The sequence below is a fragment of the Pelecanus crispus genome, chromosome 1 (assembly GCF_030463565.1).
Source record: "Pelecanus crispus isolate bPelCri1 chromosome 1, bPelCri1.pri, whole genome shotgun sequence".
NCBI lineage: Eukaryota > Metazoa > Chordata > Aves > Pelecaniformes > Pelecanidae > Pelecanus > Pelecanus crispus.
In genome coordinates this window covers 136,485,786-136,499,789 of record NC_134643.1, presented here as the reverse complement: position 1 = coordinate 136,499,789, position 14,004 = coordinate 136,485,786, and positions in this window count along the sequence as shown.

The following is a 14,004-nucleotide window of genomic DNA, read 5'->3' as shown; positions in this document are numbered from 1 at the left end:
CATATTACAATTGTTCATACCCAGTTCAGCACAAAGCTCCCTTTGTTGCAGAGGTGACAAACCAGAGACTTGCTACCTGTGAATATTTGGATCCAGAAGGTCCTGGAGTGCCAGAATTACTAAATAGCTGGCTGAAAAGTAGACGACTACTAGCACTTCAGCTACTAGACTTTCCAGCTACAGAGCATGTTGAGAAAGACATTGTGTCATTCTGAAGGCTGGGAAAAAAAGCAAGAAAAATGCACACTAACTCCCTGTCTCTGTATGTTCCCTCAGGTCCTCATGACAACTGATAATTGGTTGAATGCTCATTTTAAATAGAAATTGCCATGCTTACATAATTTTTTTTTTTGGTAAGAAACCATTTTTAATTAGCAGATGTGTCAGCAGTGCTGGTGCATCAGACATTCCATGTGGGAAAATGTTTAAACATGAGTTTTAAGCAAGGACTATTTTATCATGATATTAAGTGGGTTTTATTTCCTACCCCCACCCTCAAAGCCGTAGGTCTAGTGTTTGGATGCTGTAACTCAAGTCTTGAACCACTGGCGGAATGGGGAGAATTTCAAAGTAGTATTCTTTAACCTGTGAATTTATGGCAGGGCCACCGGTTTGAGGCAAGTAGTTTCTGGCAACTAAAAAACATCTGAGTGGAAACATTTGTCCTGTGGCTCAGGTAAGTACATCCACAGAGGGATTTATCTCCAGATCAAGAAACTGTTGTAACCAGCTGCTGGGTGGTGGCTTGGGCTCAGGCAGAGGGAGCTGGGCAGCGTTGGACAAAAGCAGGGAGCATGGAGCTGGTTGTACGGGGCAGGAGGGGGGAGTGCTGGGGAAGATGGTTGTTTTGGAGCCTTATTTATTGAGAAGGTGGCTGAAACTTTAGGGTTGGGGTGTCATGGAGCAATAAGGGCCAAAATCCTCTCCATTGTATAGTCACTCAGTTACCAGGGCAGTCGTCCAGCCAGTCCTGCCTAGGCAGGCAGTCATCTAGCCAAGTTCAGTTCCTCCTGTACTTGCGAGGGTTTGAAACCACATCTTCGGTCTTATGCTAGAAGTGTCAATCTTTTAATGGCTGGAAAAATAGGAGATGTACTTTTATAGCCACTTGCTCAGAGGAGGAGTTGAACTATTGCCTGTTAACACTGTGCTTTCCTGTAAATAATGCCCTGGGGACTTCAGTTTTCTAGTTTCTTTTTTTCTAGGGGTTGATGTGGAGACTTAATGTAAACAACATTACTTTTGAGAAATTAAATTTGCTGTCCAATTGAACTGTGGCTGCTCTCCAGGACCCATAGGATTCCATTTGTTTGGTTTTGTTTTGAAACTGTGTTTGCAAGAAAAATTTACTGAGGATAAATACTCTCACACATTGGTAACCAAGCACTGAACTGGTAGTGGAAAAGGAGGGATTATAATCCCTGCTTTCTCTCCATTACCTCTGGCCCGCATAGGGTGTACTCCAAGTCATGCATTGTGATTATGGTTGCATAGGTCTCTGCTCCCTGTACTACAGCCCCTTTAGTCCAGAACTGTATTTATCACTGGTAAACACTGTGCTTTGTAGAAAGTCTCATCAGATGTGATGGTAAATTAGTTTAATTGCAAGTAAAGAATTTTGCTGGTTAATTCCATCCTCTTCTGATTTGACATGTCCTTTGATCTTCTGGATCAGTGATCAGAGTGTCACGTCCCTTTCGTTCCTTGGCTAAATCCATTTTACCCATAGTTCTGACAAAATGTTTGGTTCCCAGATGCATTCCTGATTAGAGCTGGCCAGGAATTTCTTCACAATTCATGTCTTTGTGAAAAAAGCCCATTTGTAAAATCTCAGTGCTTTACAGATGCATCTCTTCTTTGATGTATTTTCAGTGAATTACAGAAAGGTTTCTGCTTTTGGGATTTGCTCCAGATTGAATTGCCGTGAGTTTGAAAGTCCAGCAAAGCCTGCCTTGAGAAAGGGGCTCAGAGGGATGTTATACTGCTTATTCTGTGGAAGTAGCCTTCCTGGCTGGCTTGGAAAATGTGACAGCAGTCTGTTGAGTCTTGTGGAGCTAGAACTCACTGGGGTGACACCCAGCTTTTAGGGTTCAGATCAGAATGTTTCAGGGTCCTGAATATGCTGACATTGTTTTCAAAATTTGGAAATTTCACATTCCAGTTGAATCTCATGCCTTGGTGGGAGATGGAAGAACACCAACATTCAGACCAGGGGTATTCCTGAGAGCTTTTCCCAGTTCTGCAAAATCTGGAAATGCAGCTTTTAAAAATTGAGTTCTCCAGGCTGAAGAGGGGAATAAATTAGGGTATTTTTTTGCTATTGAAAACAAGAAAATAATGCAATGTTTTAATGTTTTGGGGTACAGAGCCTTAGGGACTGAAAGCCTTTGTTTATCCAAAAGTCAGGTGAAATATAGGAAGCTTATTTAGACAGTGATAATGCACAGCACGAGCCGTGGCCTTCGGCTCTGTTCAGGAGGGTCTGAAAAGGACAGCAAGTTCAATCTCAACATCCATTAAATCTTTAACCTTTCTTGCTATTCTTAACTGAAGCTGGTAGAAGAGGTAGTGGAATATTTTAATAGATTTGAAATTCTCTCTTCATGAATTATTTTTATCTGAGTGGATGAAATGCAGCACCGTATGGACACATTATGTTCTCATGGTCTGCCTCATTTAAAGAAACATTCATACCAAGCACGGCTGCAAATCTTTAAATGGCTTCTTTATTATTTTTTTCTTGTTATTGTGCCTCTGCGGGGTCTACATAGAAGAAAATCAGTAGATCAGCAGAATGCTGCTGCTATGGCAGAGCCTTTGTGTAGATCTGTATGGCACTATAAATATGAACAATATTTCGCTGAATCCCATCCCTCATTATTTTGGGGCCATTTCCTCAGCAGGCTGTCACACAATACTAAGGACAAGTTGGGTTCACAACTACTTGAATGAAACAGAGAATAAAAGAATATATTCCTCTTTGTGGAAAGAAAACCTGCCTAGGCCCAAATAGAAGGGAATCATCACAAATGCACCTTGTATCTACTTGTCTAAACAGACCTATTCATTTCTGTACAATATGCTTTCCAATCCTCAGTTTGCGTCTCAGCCATTTTTTTTTTTTAAATCAGCCCATCATAATAAGTATGTTGGAGATAGATTTTGTTGACTCACTTCTTTAAACCTATCTTATAAATATGCAGTAAGCATATTTGTGAGAATTCAGAGCTCTGCAGTCCCAGCTTAAAAGCTCAGTTGGTTTTTAGCTGTACCTCCACCTAATGCCTGATAGAATCACAGAAGGACACTAAAAAAAATCCCATAATCCTATTACACTGGAAAAGTCCATTATTTGAATCCTTCCATGGAAGGGACCTGCCACTTGTCTCAGGAACAGCGGAGAAGCTGTGGCTGCCCAGCATCCCCCAACCATGGAGGAGGTATCCTAAATATGGGGGCAATTTTAGAGCCTGTAGGCTTAACAGATCAAAGGGAGGATACTTTCTTGGTGGAAGGTTTGCAAGGAAGCCCTGGGCCCAGTTAAAAGCATACTGCAGAGGTTCAAGCAACTGATCCTGGAACAGCAGGCAACTGACTTCAAACTGGCAACCTCTTTCCTTAATGCTCCTTATCATTTAGCATTCTGCAGGAAGTCTACACACCGGTGATTTAGAGCCCTGAGTGGAGCAGGCAAGCTGCAATAATGGGATCATAGCTCTGTCATGGCTGGGGCTCCAAATGGCATTTTTCATTTTAATCTTGAAAATGCTGCCCCTGGAAACAGTAACTTAATCAGAGCCTGCAAACAGATTGATTTAAAATTTTTTTTTTCCTAAATTGTCTTTGAGGAAATGCTTGCAAATCATTTTACAGCTTCTTCAATGGAAGAAGTTATTTTTCTTGGTTTTGCAAAAAAATAGAGTTAATCTATGAAAATGAAAAAAAAAAAAAGGTTTTCTTTTTGGCTCTGCTTTTTTTTTATTCTTGAAACAATGAACACTGCTGTTGACTGGGAAAAAAAATGATAGTGCAGTATCTTCTCACAGGTGTAGTGTGACAATGCTGGGAATGTAGAAGGTCAGAGTGCTTTTCTTGTATCTCATTTGTGCTGATTCAGTTTGAGTATTAACTAGATACACTGTCTTTAGTTGCACCATCCCTATTTTGTATATATTAATTTTGTGTCACCTGCACTTAGGCCATTTTTCATGTTGTAATGATTATGAAATCAGGATTGTTAATGCATTTATTTTCAGAAAATACTGGCTATTAATCTGAATGTATCTTTGTCACTTCCACAGCAGGCAGAATAATTGCTGTCATACAATTAAACATACCCTTAGACACAGGTTTTAAATAAAACACCCAAGAAAACCCATACACACACACATGCATGCATGCCCCCTCCCAGTACCTTAGATGTTATACATTACAACTGAGCATGTGGTATATTCCAGTGATGCACAGACATTGTCTCCATTGTTATAACTAGTTATCTGCAGTTAGTAAACATATTTCCCATATTTTTACAAATGATGCTCAGTTAATATCTCTATCCAATAGGGTTTCTCTGACACTCAGGGGAGCAGGCTGAGCACCACAAGTAGAGAAACAGGTGGCAAACAGCAGCCCCCCCTTGTACACAGCTGCCTCAGGAGCTTGAGACCCATGGATGGGATGGCGGTGGGGTAGGGCTGGGTTCAGCCGCCCATGGCCCTTGATTTTGGGGATTTCTTCACTGACTTGAACCGAGAGGCCTGTGCTCTTGTCAGCCCCCATGCAAGAGGCATGTGGGCACACTGCTATAGCTCAGCTTACGTGTCTTGCATGAGCACATTGCCTGTGCTACTGCCGTTGCCTGTTCCTCATTCAGAGGTGGCTCGGGTCCAGCCAGCTCAGGAAGCAGGTTCGAGGAGCTAAATTTATCCTTACCCGCCTTTATAAAGGTGCTGCAAACTGCTGCTCCTCTGGAGGAATTGGGAGTAGCAGAATGTGGTACAAGACCTAGAAAATACAATATGTACACAGAGGCAGGAGGTGCACCGCTCTTTTAGGCAGGTTCACAAAGTAACATGAAGATGCTGGGTTTTGGCTTTTTTTGTCCTTTTGTGTGGAGCAGAGCTCCTGAGAACAGGGTATGTTTCAAATGTAGTTAATTAAAGACTGCTTTGTTTGTAATTCCATGTGGAATTGTCCATGATTGCAAGCGGTTTGAAGAAAAACAATACACAGCATTTTTCCTTTGGTGCTGTTACTAGTTTAAGTGTTATGTACTACTGTGGTATCCAGTAACAAGAGAAAGAAGGAAGCTATATGAATGTTGCTAGAGCAGTTTGAAAATTAACCTCTTCCTGTTGAAATGTTGTGATGAAAGCAAATTGTCAGGGCAGAAACTTGTCAAAAAAAAAAAAAAAAGCTGAAAAATGATAACATTTTGGATTTCTGTAGCATCACCAACAAGAAAAGCCTTCAAGCCAGGACACAGATAAATGCAACACTCCCCCATCCCTTTGATTTTTGGCAGACCACCAAAACCTGTTTCTTTTCTATTTAGAGAACAGTTTTTCACTCCTGATGTATTTTAAATTTAAATTGTTTTTTTTTTTCCCCAAAAGGTCTGTTTTGTCAAAAAGCTATTTTCTGTAGAACACCATTGCAGCTGAACAGTTTCAACAAGCTCTTGTTGCTTCTAAACTCGGGCTGCCTGTGTAGTAACACATTGTGCTGTTGGCACACTCCTCTGACTAACAGCCTATAGCATATTTAGTGTCATCTGTTCCTATTTCCTTTGCTAAGACACTGGCATTGAGCCTTATACCTATGTATCCTTGGCTTATTGATATTTATATTGTTTTTAAAAATAAAACCCCACTTGCAGTTTAAACATTCCTTAACAAATTTTCATTTTTTACTAAACCCAACTCTGGGTTTAATGTAGTAATGCAATAAAAGCAGTGTGGATGTTGCTGAGCTGGTTGGCATCTGTTGCAAAGTGGTGAGCATTTTCATTTTCACTTTCACTGAAGGTCACAGGATGAAGGTGCTAAATACTTGGCTCCTTGGGCCTATGCTACATATGACTGTGAACATTTGTTTGCATAGTCCTGGTCACAAAAAAACCAAACCAAAACAAAACAAAAAAACCCCCCAAAACCAAAGTAGAAATGTAGAAAATGTAGAAACAGAGATACCTAAGTACAAGCCAAATTTGCTAGCACAGAGGAGCCAGGGTAGAATTTGTCACATTTGCTGTTGGGAAAGGTCAGCAGGAAAATACTGCTCCTAAACAGAAGCAGGTATGGCTGGGGTAATTATTTATTATAGGGCTGTTTCAGAATTACTCTTCTTCCCCTGTGTTCTTCTGGGCTGGTGACATTTGCACTCCCCTGGCCCTGGGACCATGTTTGAAGACAAATCTGAAAGAATAAACCCAAAGGTCACAAGGCATGAGATTCATTTAATCAAATACAGATGTTTACACTACACATACGTGGTGTTTACCCATCACCATCAGCTCTCTCTGCAGTCAGAAATGAAAATAAGCACTTCTGTGGTGTGAGTCAAGCAGCTATTGCACATGGTCAGAGGAATCTTGTCCTGGAAGGACAGCAGAGAAGGGGCAACCGGGTCAGAGACGGAGATCTGTGCTGCAGCTATCATCTCAGGCTCCGTGAGATGAATGCCAGCTGGAGGATCTTTGCCTGAACCTTGCTCAGAAGATAAGAAACCTGCTTGCTTTGTGCTAGAGTTCCATATGTGTATCTCCCTGTCAGTCATCTCCTGGGACTATCTTCTGGCTAACCCAGGGTAGAGATAAAAATGTGATAGCTGAGAACGCTTAAAAATTATTTATAGGACAACACTCAGGTTTTAGGCCCATATGTTGTGGAACCCTGCTTATAAGAGTTCTGTAACCTTACTTTCACTGAAGAGTTTACTATGTTAATAGTTAAAGTTGATCAATGGTAAGGGAGACTCAGTGCTATTACTGGTCTTCTGATTGGCAGCAATAAGGCAACGATCAGGTTACAGGACATAATTTTAGCAAAAGAAAATCCTTCTCCCGGAGAGCTACAATAACAGTTCAACCTGGATCATGTTCCTGGGACTCTCCTTGGTTGTTTTGGCCATATTTAAAAATGAAGTTAAAATTGGCCCAAATGTATTTCTATCGTAACTCCAGCAATGCTATTTCAGTCTGGATTTCATATTCATGTCTTCACTGAAATTCTGAGAGGTGTCAGAGTGTTACATCTAAGATGAACTCAGGGGAAAAATGTTTGCCAAGGGTCATTTATCCTTAGTCTCCTTGTGTAGGTGTAAAAGACGAGGATAAAACCTGAGAAGACTGTTCTGTCCAGGTGAGGTACAAGATTTGATTAGAAACAGTTGGTTTAATGTTCTGCAGATGCTGAGGACAAAGCAGGAATGACCCTTTATCATACCCTTGGACCTTTCCAGTGGGAACCTTCTAATCTGTTGCTACTGTGTCTTGGAATATGGTCCTCTAACACCTCATCTTGCAGGCTGTAGTTTGAAAATTTGTGTTGAAGCTCTTAACACTTGCTGGGAGACATCAAGCTGAGACCACAGTGCTGGGTCTGTCTGTTTCTCCCTGCCCAGCTGCCTGCTTATATACTTCGCTTGGACAACTCTCTTAAAAATGTCCAACAATGCCATTTGTGTGTGTTTTCCAACAAAGTTATTACCGCTGGTTCTGCTTTTCCCATTGAAGCGTGGGAATGAACATGACCAAAGCACCACCAAGACTAAAAAGCACCACCTTGGACATTCAGCACACCTCTTGTTTCAACACATAATATGGAAAACCAGCACAACTCATTTTAAAGATAAGCTGTTCTGATAGTTAATTACCCCTCAGTGTTGGCAAGTCAGGTCTTACTTCAAAGTGGAATTTTTCTGACCTTGCCTCTAGTCAACAGTTGCTTTGTTGGCAAGGTTAAATAGTTGCCCTCTACCAGGTCTGTTCTTGGTTTGCCCCTTAGGCCTATAAGCCCATAAGGCTCATTACACAAACTTTGCTCTCAAGCCATTGGTTCTTTTTCCTGCCTTCCTGTGAACATGCTCCACATCCCTGAGGACAACTCAGACCACATCACTGTGGACAACTGAACCAGGCCTGGTGTTCCCAACTGGCCAGCCCCCTGTACAGCAGCAAAATCCCTTCTCTGCTGTTTGGTATCCCCCTTTTTTTGATGTCAAGGACTAAAGCAACCCTTCATGCTGCTCAGCCTGACAACTCCCTTGTACCATCCCGGGATTCTGTGTTCCTATCCAGCAGGTGGGATCTGCATCCCACACTTTGTCATATTTCAAGATATTTTTATCAATGCAATGGAGCCACTTTGCCATGCAATTGAAATCCCTCTGTAAAGGCAAGCATCCTCATTATTTGCTACTCCACCAACCTCTGTAATCTGCAGACTTTGTTGATGATTATAAATCTTGGTATGCACCTATATTTAAAACTTCATCTTAGAAGACCGAATAGGGATCACAATCAATGTAGGATATATGGGCTTATTAATGGCATCTTTTTAAAGACAACCATAAAACTTTAAAAAGCCCTTGTGGCTCTTTTAAAGTTGATGGCAAAAGTATAAATGGCAAATAATTTTCTTTATATTTGTATCAATATGCTTTTGGAATATTTTAATTTGTTCTATTAAATGCTTATGACTGCAATCAAATTATTATGATTTATTGAACCAAGAACCAAGTTATCCATAACTAAGTATGGTCTCTAAGCAATTGTATGGACAGCCACAAGGGATGAGTAATGAAATATTGAAACAGGAATATTTCAGAATAAGAAATTGTTCTTCATGTTTAACTTTCCAAAAAGCTTTCTCTTCAATTGTACTTGTTCTGTTACAGATTTCTTTACTTAGTTTTCAGTTATTCTTCTGTGCTATTCTGTCCAGATAGCAGATGAATTCTTTCTCTTTTTTTTCCTCATCACATTAGTGCACAGGCGTGTCATAACATGATTAAGCATTTCTTGGAATAAGGCAGAATTGGAAGTGTGACCAGAAAAGATTTGACACTTCAGTCTAGTCTAACACCATGCAAGGCAGAAAATGTCTGAATGACTTAATGAAAAACAAAATAAGGTCAAATCTTGTGAGATTGTGGGAACCTTTAAATTATAAATCATTAAAAATGACAGACTCAAATGCACTGTAGTATTGAGTTGGGAGTCAACATTTCAGGATGCTTCTGAGAACATTTCTAAAGCCTAAAGCTAATTGGAATATTTCCTAAGGTGGGTTTTTTGGTGGTTTTTTTTTTTTTTTTGTTTTGTTTTTTTTTTACATTTAAATGGGGAGAGATTTTATTCTTTAGTTAAGTCTGGATTTCTTTTGCTGTGTTGACACCACAGACTTTGCAACATGTCTTCTTTAGACTCAGGAAGTATAACTGGCTACTTGCAAAGATGAAACAGGTGTGGGACTAAGGAAAAAGTTAAAATTAAAAAGAAAAGTGTATTCACATTGGAAAAATTATGTCCTTTTAGGTCAGAAAGAAGTCTCTTCTCTGATAGCTGGGCTGTGGTATGCCTCATCTTCATCTTAGGGAGAAAGCTAACATGTTTCTGACTGCAGGGTTCTTTATGGGACAGGGAAGATCCAAGCATAATCTGCAGGTTTTTGATCCAAGGATTTTTAATTCAGTTGTGCCCCTTTAGATCACAATATTCATTATGAACTGTATGCATGGTAACACGTGAATCTAGAGCCAGAATTTTAAAATGGAATGAAAATATTTAATGGAAACTACCAGTTTTGTTGAAATAGGTACTATGTATTATCAAGGCATACTTTGCTTTCACTTTATATGTTTGCATTCTGGAAGTATAAACAGTAAGCTGAAGTATTCTGACAATGACTTGCATTATGTCCTATATGCTTTTTTAGTGCACAGTTGTGAAAAAGCTGAGATTTTCCAGTTTTCTCTCCAAAAGCTTTGAAAGATCAGAATTTGCAATGTGCCAAATGTGTGCATTTTGAATTCGAATGTCAATACAGAAAAAATGGAAAATACGCTTTTCCCCAAAGGAAAGAGGGAAGACAAAGAGATATAGAGACATATAGAGATATAGAGTCACTATCGTGACTCTGAACCAGAACAGCAGAAGAGAAGTGAGCTATCAGTAGAAATATATTTTACTGTTCCCTGTAATCTATGTTTTCCATTCACCAATTTCTGAGAAGACTGGGGACTATTTTCTGTTTATTGCATGTGAGTAACTCCCATTGTTGAAAATGGAAGTTATTTGCTGTATCAAAGAGCAAAATGTGGTTATAATGTGACTGAAACTTTTTTTTCCCTAATTTTCTGTACAATGTGTTATTATTTTATGGAGTGCCATCTTTTTATTTTTTTCTGAAGTGTTTCTCATATTCTGAATAAGGCCAGCTTGCAGTAATTTCAAGAAGGAAGACATCCTTAGCTCCAATGTGCTATCGTTTCAGGGCTCTCTGCAGGCAAACTTGCAGATCTGGATAGTTTTTTTCCCCTCCATTTTGGTCTGTTTTACTTTGTTAAAGCCATGCTGATGGTCCCAATGATCTCTGCTCAGCTGCTGAGTTTTAGTACAAACTGGAAGCTCACAGCAGTCCTTCTGGCTCATATAATCAATTTTGGATTCATAGATTTTTAACATTAAAGAGCTTAGCACATCACCAGGAGACACTAGAAAGAATTTCTCAGCCAGGGGGGGCAAGCTGTCTCAGTATTGGAAGCCATGAAAGGGAAGAATCACATTTCTATTTCCAGGGTAATGCTGCTAATGATTCAAATTTTCCTTGGTTGTGCACTGAGCAAGCTAATTTTTTTCCAAACAACTGTGCAGATTCAGAATGATCAGATTTTTGACCTTTATGGAGAAGGGGAATTTTGCCCCTAAATGAATGCCAATGATGGGCCTTGTTGAATAGCTTCAACTTGGAGGAGCTCATTTGTGCCAAACACTCAGTGCTGTGCAGGAAAGCAACACAGAAGCTGTGCTATTGCTTCCGCCTTTCCTTGCATAGTCATATCTGTGCTCTGGCTGTACAGAGAGTGGAGTTGCTACTAAGAAGTGAAGGATCAGTAGTGTCCTTGTGATCTAATATGGTTTTATCGTTTGTAGTGTGTTTTATATTTTGCAGATTTAGATCTGGTTGGAAAGCATGTGTCTCCAGTCTGAAGGATCCCAGGATGGAATTTGTCTATCTGGCTTTACCTTGCCTCGTAACATTGAGCTTTCCCTCCGCTAGCTTTGATTGTCATTTGTGAGAAATGCACACTTTTATGCCTTAGTTCTAAAAGCTGACCTAAAAGAGATTGAATGTACTCATCCATCCCAGAAGAGGGATATTCCCATTGCAATTCCAGAGGTAGCCATATTTGCATGTGAAAATACCCAGTATCTGAGAAAATATCTCTCAAAAGGACAAACAAAATCATTTGGCATGAAACAATGTGATGATGAAAGATCTCAGAAAGCCTTTTTCTTTTTTTTTTTGGTAGACATATGGCTGTGGTTCAAAGCTCTATTGGCTGACTCCCTGGCTGATTCCTTCTGGAGTATAATTGTGCACTGCAAATAAATCTGTCACCTGAACAGATGCCAATGACCTATTTTATCCTGCAAATGAGTGGCCTGCTTCCTAAACATCACTGTATGAGAAAGACATGAAGGGTTTGAGCAACCAGCTATAAGAATCACTGTCTCTTGTCTCTGGTCAGTTTTCCACTCGTTGAATGATTGCGTGCACCCAGTCTCAGTGTCAAAATTTTCCCTTGCTAAATTCAGGCTACTGATAAGCCATTCTGGAGTACATTGGAAAATTGAATTCCTTAATGTTCCTACCCAACCAAGAGAAAGGAGAAGCTGCTGGATGCAAGAGTATGAGCCTGTGCTGCCTAAGGATGAGTGATGAGTCAGATTCTGTACTGCTGCGGTGCTATAAGAACTGCTGCTGAATGCCAAGTCTTCCCAACTGTGAAATTACTATTTCTGCTTGATAATGTTTTGTTTCAAAGCAGGATTTAAAGAAAAGGCAATAACTGAACTTTTAAAACAAATCAGACTGCTTGTCAGAACTTTTCCTTTGGTCTTCAGCCAACAGTCACATTTTGGAAAGCTTTAGACTTGGTATCATCTCAACTGTCATGCAATGTTCATTTTTTCCCCAATTCGTTGGATGATTTGGTTGAATTGATTGAATTTTAAAGGAATACAGTCACTACTGTTTTGCCAAATTGGGATATACTCCTTTAAAAACATGCTTGCACATTGAAGTCTTTTATGTGGTAAAAGTAACTTGTTTCCAACACACTTTAAAAAGGGAATTTAATGTTTGATTACAAAGTTAGACTAGCAGCCTTGGAAACTGAAATCCTCCATTTTTTTTACTAACTTTTCTAGCTTAACAATGTCTGCATAGCTGCCTCTAGGATAGTTCAGATATCATCTGGATTTTGAGGTCTCTTTGCTGAAAGTACAAAAGGGACATCGACTATCATGGAATTTATATTTCTGTCATTTAGATCTGTCTAAGATCCTGACTGAGCAAGGTACTTGGGCCCGGGTGCAGTATCCAGTTTCTGAGCAGTATCACTGAGCTTAACAAGCCTGCTCAAATGGCTAAGTACTTTGGTTGAGGTAGAGTCTAAGGGCATAAAATAATTTTTGTAGTATTCTGGGCAAATAGCTTTCTGATATATGCATTTGTCCAGTGGCTTCTGAAGGTCAGCAATCCAGTAAGGAATCAGAGGTGTAAGATTCTGAGTCCTATTTTTAATTGTCAGAATCAGTCAGTTTCTCTGCTATTCTTTTCGAGAGGGAATAATGATGCTAGCTCCATCCGTGGTTTTTGAAATAGGCAACCAGGATGTATATCTAAGGCAACGTGAAAACAAATTTCTAAGAATCATTTTGAAGTACTGATAGTGCCAGTGTTTTCTTAATAACCAGCAGGCTATGATGCACGGTTACCAAACTCCAAACTAAATAATGGAATGATCTGTTCTGTACTTATGAGAACTGATAACATTAATGCTGATGTCTAAATATAAATGTTTTCACCGTGTTTGCATTGTATAGACTTACTCAGTGATTCATAAACTCTGAGCTTTCTGTGGATTAGCTAGGCACCAGATCTGCCTCATGAAAAGTTTAGTCATTCCTCCTGCCACCTTTCTCACCTCCTTTTCTGCCATAAAATGCTTTTATACAGATTATCATCTTGCTCTTGAGTAAGGTGGTGTAATGTAGTTTGACCTCTGTTGTCAAGAAGTCAAACAGCCCAGCTCTAACGAAGAGGACTGAAATCACCAGATTCACTGAGATAAAGATGGCTGAAACCCCAAGCCAAATCTGACTGACAGATTTGAACAGATTACTTGAAGATTATGAAGTGACAACTTAATGAGGCTTTTGGAAGTCTATCAAGTCTTTGAAAGGACATGGGTGAGGCATTTCTGAAGTAAATTTTATCTTAAATGATGTTCTCATTCTCCTGCTGGAGCAAAAACGTATCATGCAGCTTCTTGGCTGATAGGTTTGGAAAGAGATATGGGTAGGAAAGTGCTTCAGAAATGGGTTTCCTGCAGGGGCATGGCCTCATGCTGTTTCAGCTGCAACCTTGAGACCAGAGGGTGCCGGCACCCAGAGCGCCAGGCGGGGCGGCACGGAGGGCGGTGCCGTCAGCACCAGGGCCAGCGCCCCCCGAGGGCGACGGGGTCCAGCACCTGGGCCAGCGCCAGCCGCCGACGCGGCATGACGTCACGTGACAGGGCACGGCGTGATGACAACTGTTGATCGTTTGTCCGCCGAAAAATGACTGTTCCGACCGGAAAACTGCTAGTGCTGCCTTTACTGTAAGCAAGAGTCTTTTTGTGCCTGGGAGGAGGTGGGTGGGATGAGCCTTGAAGAAAGCACAGCACTGGCAGAGCACGCTGGAGAGCGGGTGCTGCCTGACGGAGCCTGTGCTA